The following is a 9,910-nucleotide window of genomic DNA, read 5'->3' on the forward strand; positions in this document are numbered from 1 at the left end:
ACTTGAATTCTTAATTGTTTTTCAAGAGGTTGTATTTTACTTTGCTTCAAGCAAAATTTAAGATCTTCTTCAAAATAAAGACTTTAAAATGTCAATGAATTCTGGTTTTCTTATTTTGAGAATATGGATTTTTTCCCATATATTTAATTCATCATTAAAAAAAATTTAGGGCTTCCCTGGTGGCGCAGTGGTTGAGAGTCCGCCTGCCGATGCAGGTGACACAGGTTCGTGCCCCGGTCCGGGAAGACCCCACATGCCGCGGAGTGGCTAGGCCTGTGAGCCATGGCCGCTGAGCCTGCGTGTCCGGAGCCTGTGCTCCGCAACGGGAGAGGCCACAACAGTGAGAGGCTCGCGTACCACACACACACAAAAAAATTAATTATCATATGCTCTTAGTAATATTTTTCTCTAGAGACTTATTTCATAAGTTCGGTTTAATATTGTTTTTGAGCTTCCATGTACTTTTTATTCCTTACCATGTTTCATTTTTTCCTTTAGAAAAAAGCTTATCTTGACTGAACTTATGTTAATGTTACACTGAATTACAACAATCTGCTTTAAATGTTACATATTACATAAAGTTAGTGCTATTTAAAAATAAGAGTACAACATCTCCATCCTGATGTTGTTGGGTTTCAGGTCTATTCTTGCTGTCACCAGCCAGAGCTGGCTTTGGTCTGTTAGGGACTTATGCATGGTGCCTTTCTCCCATTTTCCCTACATTTCCAATAGTACCTGTCAATGCTTGTCCCTCCAGGAATCTCCTCCTGATATAACTGATCATATAGGAATTGAACTCTGGCTCTGAAATTTTTGTCCTCTGAGTCAGCACAATTTCTATTTCTCATTTAGGTCACAGTGAACTTACAACATAATTTAGAATATTGCTTGTGCTCTCTACAACCTTATTCTGAAACTTTTGGTGAAGTTTAAAAAGTGGTGATAAATTAGACACTGTACTGGCCATGTAGGCTAGAGAACTGTTTCTCCTTTCCTCTGTTGCTTTGAGAAATCACTTCTCTTAGAATGGATAAATGACAAGGTCCTACTGTATAGCACAGGCAACTATATTCAATATCCTGTGATAAATCATAATGGAAAAGAATATGAAAAAGAATATATGTATAAATGAGTCACTTTGCTGTACAGCAGAAATTAAACACAACATTGTAAATCACCTATACTTCTATAAAATTAAAAAAAAAAAAAGAAAGAACATCTCTTGAGTTTTGTCCAAAAAATGAAGAGGTTGTACTAGTGATGACTAAAATTCTCAGCAGCTTAGAAATCTGAGGTGCTTTTTATTCTGTTAAATTTTGAATCTCCTGCAGGTGTTTTCTAGAAAAATTATATATATATTTTAGTTCAATATACCCTAGTTTCTTCTCTGTAGCTTCTTTTGCCCTCTGTGGGGAGACCCACCAGTAGGTCTTGAGCCACACTGGCTTCAAGAATGATGGTGTCTGAAGACAGGGATTTACAGCCTGATCTAGTGCTGTTGATGGCAGCTTCATCTCCCCTCGCTGCCAGTTGGGCCTCGACCTTCTGTTCTGCTTCTGGTAACTGGAACACAGTGTCTTATCCATGACAGTATCTGCAGCTTGAGCCACAGAGGTGTTCCCTAAATGCTGAGGGACGGGAAGGAGGTGAGCAAGGGAGCTCCAGAATGAGCCGGGATCCTTCCTGCCTCCTCATGGAGCCCAGACCACATTTTGAACTACTCTCCCCTCGTTCCTCTTCCCTTCACCTCACTGGCCTTGTTGAACCCTGGCTACTCTCCCAACTTGCTGTTCTTTTTCTGAAAGACTATCCAGTACCTCTCTGTCCATCCCGCTCACTCCCTCCCCTCCTGGGTCCAATGTTATCTTCTCAGTGGTCGCACTCTTTAGAATTACAGCCCCATTCCCTTTACACCCAATCCTACTGTCCTTCCCTGCTTTGTTTTTCTTATTAGCATTTATCACTAACAAACATGCCATGTATTTTATTTATTCATTTTATTTACCATTTTATTGTTTATCTTTCCTTACTAGAACCAAGGTGCAGAAGGGCAGAGAAATTAGTCTTTATCTCCAGTGCCTGTAACATGGTAGTTACTCAACATGTGTTCGTTAAGTTTACAGGATCCTAGCTTGGTGTCACAGTCTCTCAAAATGGGGCCCCTCATATCCCCATTGGTACCCCCAGCTCAATACTCATCACAGACTTCCCTCATGCTAAATGCTGGCCTGCCTCTTTGAATGGCCCCTAAAATATCCCCTTTTCAATAGCTGTTTGTTGAATGGACAAATAAATGCTCTCAGATCACCGGTCCCTGTGCGCTGCCTTCCTGTCAAAAATCTCCCTTCCTGCTCTTCTGCATATTGTATTCCTAGCACACTCCTAGTTCCACACACCAGTCTTTCCTTGGATTTTCCTTAGTGAAATTTAAGAGTCCGTTTGGGCCTCCAGGGTCCCTCCATTTGCCCCTGTTTAAATACAAGCCATAACCCTCTCCCTGCACAGCCCTGCCCCTCCCCTGCATTCCATCTATTTGCTCTTGCCTTCCCTATTATCCTTCTTCCTAGGATTCTCCCTCCATATGGTATGCAGACCAGAAAATGTCACAACTGAAAGAGACCTTAGAGGTCCAAATTGTTTTGTAGATGAAAAGAAACAGGCCTGCAAGCATTTGGCTTGTCCAAGTTTGCACAAGTAGTTAGAGCACCGCTGGAACTTGGATCCAGGGACACAGATTTCCAACCAGTCTGCTGACCTTTCTACCTCTCTCAAACTCTCCAGGCTTCCTCTGTTCTTTCCTGACCCCAGCAGCACTCCTTTCTGAAAACTCCTCTGGGCCTGTTGAGCTACTTTGTTCAATGGCTGTACAGACAGGGTATTTGAGGTAAGAAGTCTCTTCAGACCACATTTTCTTAACTTTTAAGTATAGTTTTATGTTAAAATTAATTATCTTCTGGCTAGGAGAGGCCTTATTGTCTTCTATTGCTTTTAAAATACTGAAGAGCCAGGATTGACATTTTAATGTACAAAGCTCATCATCAGTTTAGGGGAAAGGGGACTTGACTCAAAATACAACTTCTCTCAGCCTTTCTCTTACATTGAGAAACAGGCAAAATGTGCTCCCAAAGTGCCATGGGAAATGTACTTGTGCACATACTTTCTTTCCCATGTCTTTCTGACATGACCATGAGGACCTTGAGATAAAGAACTGTGTTATCCGTTCTCCACATGATCTTATTCCTGACAGTCAAGAAAATCAAACATCTGACAAAGTGTAGCAACCCAGCCAAAGTTAACTGGTTTTATCAATAAATGTTTCTTTGATGAGTGAACCTGTATGTTTTCCTTATTTGTCTTCAAATTATCACTTAACCTTCCAGAATGGCTGAAAGTAAAACAGCGGGCAATATAAAGTGCTGACGAGGATGCTAAGCAACTGGAACTTCATATATTAATGATGACAATGCAAACTGTTACAAATGAGACAGGAAGGGGACAGGGCACAACCTTTAAAAGAATGACATACCCTGAGAACACGACAGAAACTGGTTAGAACCAGCTAGGTGCAAGATGGCAGACAAGTCCAATTCCTGGAAATCCCCACCCCTTCCCCCAAATAGCTGGAAACTCCTCCCACTCATTAGCCTATGAGATTATCCACTCCTGTAAAAACTGACAACCGCTCTCCCCTTCTGAGATGGCCAACACTCTGTCTGTGGAGTGTGTATCTCCCTGAATAACCTTCTTTCTCTTTACTATGGCTCGCTCTTGAATTCTTTCCTGCACAAAGCCAAGAACCCACACTTGGTGGCCATCCCAGGGACTCGCCTGCAACCTGGAACATGACTATCCTCTCTTGCCCTACTCTCTTTCCTGCAATACAACCATTATGGAAAACAGTCTTGAAGTTTCCTATAGAGACATGTAGCATATAATCTAGATATCCCATTTCAGAACAGAACTGAAATTTCATGCTATGCAAAGACCTGGTAGGGAAGTGTCCAAAAACTGGGAACAGCCCAAAAGTCCAACTGGTGAATGGATAAAACAACTTTAATACACTCACACAATGGAATAAAGTCTCAGGGAATTAAAACTTTTCCTGTACTCTCTTTAGTGATTGGGATCTTTCAAATTCAACTGATAAAAGACAGATTAGCAAAAGATAACATTCAATCATCGTATTTTTGTTAAGGTATGTAGAGGGTGCAGAGAAAAGGGTGACTCAAGGGATAGTTAGAATTTGGGGCTTATATACCATCTTAATAGGGGAAGGGGAGGGAGAGAAAGACAATTATGGGCAAACAAATGAGTTCTCAATAAGCGAAAGGGAGGGAGAAAGGGAACTCATGAGAAAACAAATGAATTTCTGGAAAGATAAATGGGCCTCAGGAGAACAGATGGGAGATAGGATAGTTTTGTGACAATGTCTGTTTACATGTGGTGTGGAGACTTCTCATGGCTCTTGATAAGAGTCAATCATCCCTGGCGGATCCCAGGGATGGCCTCTAGTGGAGGGGGTTTGAGTTCATCTTAGTTCTGTTTTTAGGAAGATAAGTAATTTCAGGAACTCAAATGCCTTCTGCTAAAAGTAATTTTTATATGCCACAGTGAGTGGGTATTACTGACCCTTTAAATATCAATAAAAAGGAGCTAGCTATTAATAGAGGCAACTACACAGATGAATCTCAAAAGCATTATGCTAAGTGAAAGAAGCCAGATACAAAAGGCTACTTACCTTATGATTTCATTTATACAGCATTCTGGGAAAGGTTCTAGAGATACAAATGAGATTAGTAATTGCCAGGAGCTGGTGGTGAGGGAAATGGATTGACTATAAAAAGGCACGAGGCAATTTGGGGGGGTGATGTAAATGATCTATATCTTGGCTGTAGTAATGGATACCTAACTGTAAAAATTACTCAAAATTCATAGACATGAATAACTTAAAAGGGTAAATTTTGCTAAATGCAAATTATACCTCAATAAACCTAACTTGAAAAAATGTAACTATAAACAATGGAGACTTGATTTATTGGGGTGTTTTAGTTATTTGCATTATTTTGGTAAGTGTTCCAAATCTTTTCACAAAATATTGTATCCAAGGATGTTGATTTTCCTCCTGATAGAGTCTCTACTAATTTATACTATAAAGTTACTTCTTATCCTTAAAGCTGCTTTATTCAACAGGTATTTATAAAGCATCTTCTCTGTTTAAGGTAAAAAGTGGTATGGGGGTGGAGGGCAAGTAAAGAAGTATAGAATAGGTTTTGACCTTCACCAAACTTATGATCTAGTTTGGGAAATAAAACATACCCTGCTTTAGTAAAAGCACAAACAGTAAGAATTTTTAGAGTTTGGAGGAGAAATGGCTTCTAGCTAGGCAAAGCTTCAGAGGAGTATTTATTTCAGGAAAGTAAGCAACTCATGGGCAGTTTATAAGCAAAAACTCCAAAGTCTAGAGATCCGTTACCTTAAGGTCTTTTTTTTTTAATAAATTTATTAATTTTTATTTTTTACATTTATTTTTGGCTGCATTGGGTCTTTGTTGCTGTGCACGGGCTTTCTCTAGTTGCGGCAAGCGGGGGCTACACTTCGCTGCAGTGCACGGGCTTCTCATTGCGGTGGTTTCTCTTGTTGCAGCGCATGGGCTCTAGGCGCGTGGGCTTCAGTAGTTGTGGCTCGCGGGCTTCAGTAGTTGTGGCTCGCGGGCTTTAGAGCACAGGCTCAGTAGTTGTGGCGCACAGGCTTCATTGCTCTGAGGCATGCGGGATCTTCCCAGACCAGGGCTCGAACCCATGTCCCTTGCACTGGCAGGCGGATTCTTAACCACTGTGCCACCAGGGAAGTCCCCTTAAGGTCATTCTTAATGTGTCATCCGAGAGGAGGGGAGCCTGGTCCTCTGCTGAAAGATGAAGAGGCAGGAGAAGGGATGCAGGAAACTCAAGTAAACCAGAATGGCAAAGCACCTGGGGTTGGAGCAAATCAGGACTGAAGATAAAGTGTATGGCATCAGTCTAGAACAGATACCATTTTAAGCATAGGCTTGGCTTGCTCCAAGGAAGTCTTAAATAAGCAGTGATGAAGTCTCTTTGGAAAACAAAACCAGACCACTACAATCCAATCACAGCTGTGGTTGTCACACCATGAAACCTTATCCGAATTCAGTATACTGATTTGGACAAAAATGAAATCTAAATTCCTGTGTTGTGGAAGATAGATAGATTCTATCAGAAGATAGACTGTTTCCATAAGAAGCCAGTCTGCATGTAACCTAGAAAAGAGGAAAACAAAGGGGGGGAAACTGGCACTGTACCTAACACAGTCCACAGAGCATTGAGATACTGAATCTGGCAGATAGAGGTGCATCATCCAGGTTTAGGACAAGCTCAAGTTCACTTGGTTTTTTTGGCTCAGAATAGATGTGAAGATTATCTCTCCTGACATTAAGTCCATACTCACAAAGTCACTTAATAGCTAATAACATATACCGTCCATACTTTGATTTCAAGCGACAATTATGTCATTTAACAACTAGTATTCTCATTTTTGCATCTCCTCCTCCTACTCTCCCCCTAACGTCTCTTACTGTATCTCTTCCTTTTCTTACCCTCACTCACTGGGCTCCAGCCACACGTGCCTTGCATAGTGATGTCTTAAGGCCTTTGCAGATGTACTTAAATGAAGGATCTTGAAATGAGGAGATCATTCTGGATTATCTGGTTGTGTCCTAAATCCAATGACAGGTGTCTTTATAAAGCACACACAGAGGGGAAAACAGAGAAGGCAATGTGAAGACTGAAGCAGAAATTGGAGTGATGTGGCCACAAGCCAAGGAAGCTGGCAACCACCAGAATTTAGGAGAGGCATGGAATGGATCCTCCCCTAGAGGCCATTCAGAGGCAGCATGGCTCTGCTGACACCTTGGTTTTGGACTTCCAGCCTCAAGAACTGTGAGAGAATAAATTTCTCTTCAATTCTAAGCCAGATCAACCAACAGTACAAAGGTTTATGCTCCAAGCTTTGAAAAATGAATTCTAGGGCTTCCCTGGTGGCGCAGTGGTTGAGAGTCCGCCTGCCAATGCAGAGGACACGGGTTCGTGCCCTGGTCCGGGAAGATCCCACATGCCGCGGAGCAGCTGGGCCCGTGAGCCATGGCCGCTGAGCCTGCGCGTCCCGAGCCTGTGCTCCGCAACGGGAGAGGCCACAACAGTGAGAGACCCGTGTACCGCAAAAAAAAAAAAAGAAAAAAAAGAAAAATGAATTCTAAGACAAATTGACAATGGTTGAATGAAAAGACTATAAATACATTATGTCAACTTAATGCATAAATTTAGCATTTATTAAATGTCATTATATCTTTTAAAAAATTTATAGGCTAGATTTTCTTACTTTCCAAAAAACCCTGAGTATGCTGAATAATTATTGAAAAATCATAGCTGATAAATAAGTTACTTATAGTCAAGTAATTTTCAGAGAAAAAATGTTAAATTATTACTCTTTTGTATTATATATATTTGATGTGGGTGCATTTGAAGATGATTGGTAGGATGTAAGGTAGGGTTTTCCTTTTCAAAATGCAAGAGTGCCTGAGACCTCAGAGGTCTAGGCTGCTCTTTCCCAGAATTCCTTAGGAGTGACATAAGTTGTTTACATGTGCTGGAGGAAAAAGAAGAAAAAAAAACTATAATTGACTTTGGGAGGTTACTACATTGACCATATTGTCATCTCATTGTAAAATTATCTCAAAAATTGGATAGAGGGTGGGAAATACTTTAATTTTCTACTTTCTATGCTCCCAAATTATTCAACTCTTCCTAAAGGATGTGTGTACTTTTATAATTTAGAAAATAAGAATTTTTCAAGTAAAATAAATTCATCATGGAACATTTTACAACACTTTGTTTAGGGAAGTCAAAATTGTTACAACTTTTTGGCGAATAAGTTGGCACTACCAGAATACACACACACACACACACACACACACACACACACACACACACACAGAGCGAGAAACCTTTTCACCCAACATAACCTCCTACGGTGCAAAGAGATAAATAAGAATGCTCAGTTCAGTGTTTTTAGTAAAACTAGTGGTCAAAATATTAACCAGGATTATTTTGTGAAATGGGCTTATGGGAGGGTACTTTCAACAATATGCATTTCTATATTATGCAGCTTATAATGTTATATTCAAATTATAGGGTTCAAATTTGCTTATAAATTGCCTCATTCACTTAACAATTATTCGGTACTTACAGTGTGTCAGGTTTTACTCTTTTGAATCTTCTCTCACCAATCTAAGATTGGGATGAAAAAATAATTTGTAAAAGGAGAGAAAATAAGGAGATGACTAACTGAATGTTTTGTGGGTACCAAGGAATCTACAGGGTGCAGAAAGACAGGGTAGAAGATAAAATAGAGGGTGCTATTTGAAGAGTTCCTTGATCACAATCCTAAGGAAGGCCTGCCACACCAGCTTCTTCCGAAAAGAAACTGAAAGCTAAAGCTAATTCCTTTAACTGTCAACCACCACCCTCCAAGATCCAGAGGTTTCAGACTGAAAGTCAATCGAATTACCTCACCACTCACTCACCTTCCATATAATTGTTTTAGTGAATATAAACTGCTATCTTTGCTTTCTATATTCAGAAGCTATTAAATGAGGAACAGTCCCCAGCTTAAATAAAACAAACCCGGAACTTCTTCAAGTTTATTTTTAACATGTAATATAACTCAAAAAGAGACAACTATGTGGTCACTCTTGGTGGTTTATGCAGACAGCTGTGGTGACATTGATTACTCAACGTCAAGGAACAGTTAAGAAAAAATGACGTTCAGTGATTAGGGAATGTGGGACCAACACAGACTCACTTTGTTCTCACGATATCCCCTGTATAAAAAGTATGGATAAAGATAATTCACGTATGGGGACCCAGAAAATGGAGGCCACCCCAGCAGCCCGGCCCAGGTCACAAATCTAAACCTGAGTCAGCCTGCACTTCCAGGAAACGCCACACTCTCAAGGAAACCTAACACACACAGATCACAGTCCTCTAGCTGAGCTTTAGCTTGCTCACCTTACCCTGGAAAATAGGACGCTCTAGACTTATAAAGAAATCGCTGACCTCCTAGGCAATCTAGCTTTGTTTCCTGTTGCCTCTTCTAAGCTCTGTAAAACTCACTGTAGCCCAAAATTCCTTGGGAAAAGTGCTCCACTGTCTGTGAGGCAGTGTACTCCCCAATCCAGGGATGGTTTTCCCTTGAATACAGTTCATCGAACTCATTACTAAATTGTATTATTTTTGTCATTTTGTTGCAGGAAGGGGGACCCCTTCTAGGGCCCAGGAGTGGGTTATTGTTTAATACTCAGAAATGAATTGTCCGAGGAGACACATGTGCTGACGAAGCAAGAGACTTTATCGGGAAGGGGCACCCGGGCGGAGAGCAGCAGAGTAAGGGAAGCTAGGAGAACTGCTCTGCCACGTGGCTCGCAGTCTTGGGTTTTATGATATTGGGGTTAGTTTCCCGGTTGTCTCTGGCCAAGCACTCTGACTCAGGATCCTTCTTGGTGGCGCGCATATCGCTCAGCCAAGATGGATTCCAGCCAGAAGGGTTCTGGGAGGTTGGTAGGACATATGGACTGGCGTCTCCTGTCTCCTTTTGACCTTTCCCAAATTCTCCTGGTTGATGGTAGCTTGTTAGTTCCGCATTCCTTACCAGGACCTCCTGTCATAAGATAAATAAAGCAACCTAAATAAAAGGTATGTGTCAATGGTATATGGTAGAATATGAGCTTTGGAATAAAAATCCCAGTTCTGTCCATTTATTATAAACTGTGTGCTCAAGAAAAAAGTGTGTGTTGGGCTTCCCTGGTGGCGCAGTGGTTGAGAGTCCGCCTGCCAATGCA

Source organism: Delphinus delphis, chromosome 5 (genome assembly GCF_949987515.2).
Source record: "Delphinus delphis chromosome 5, mDelDel1.2, whole genome shotgun sequence".
Classification (NCBI taxonomy): Eukaryota; Metazoa; Chordata; class Mammalia; order Artiodactyla; family Delphinidae; genus Delphinus; species Delphinus delphis.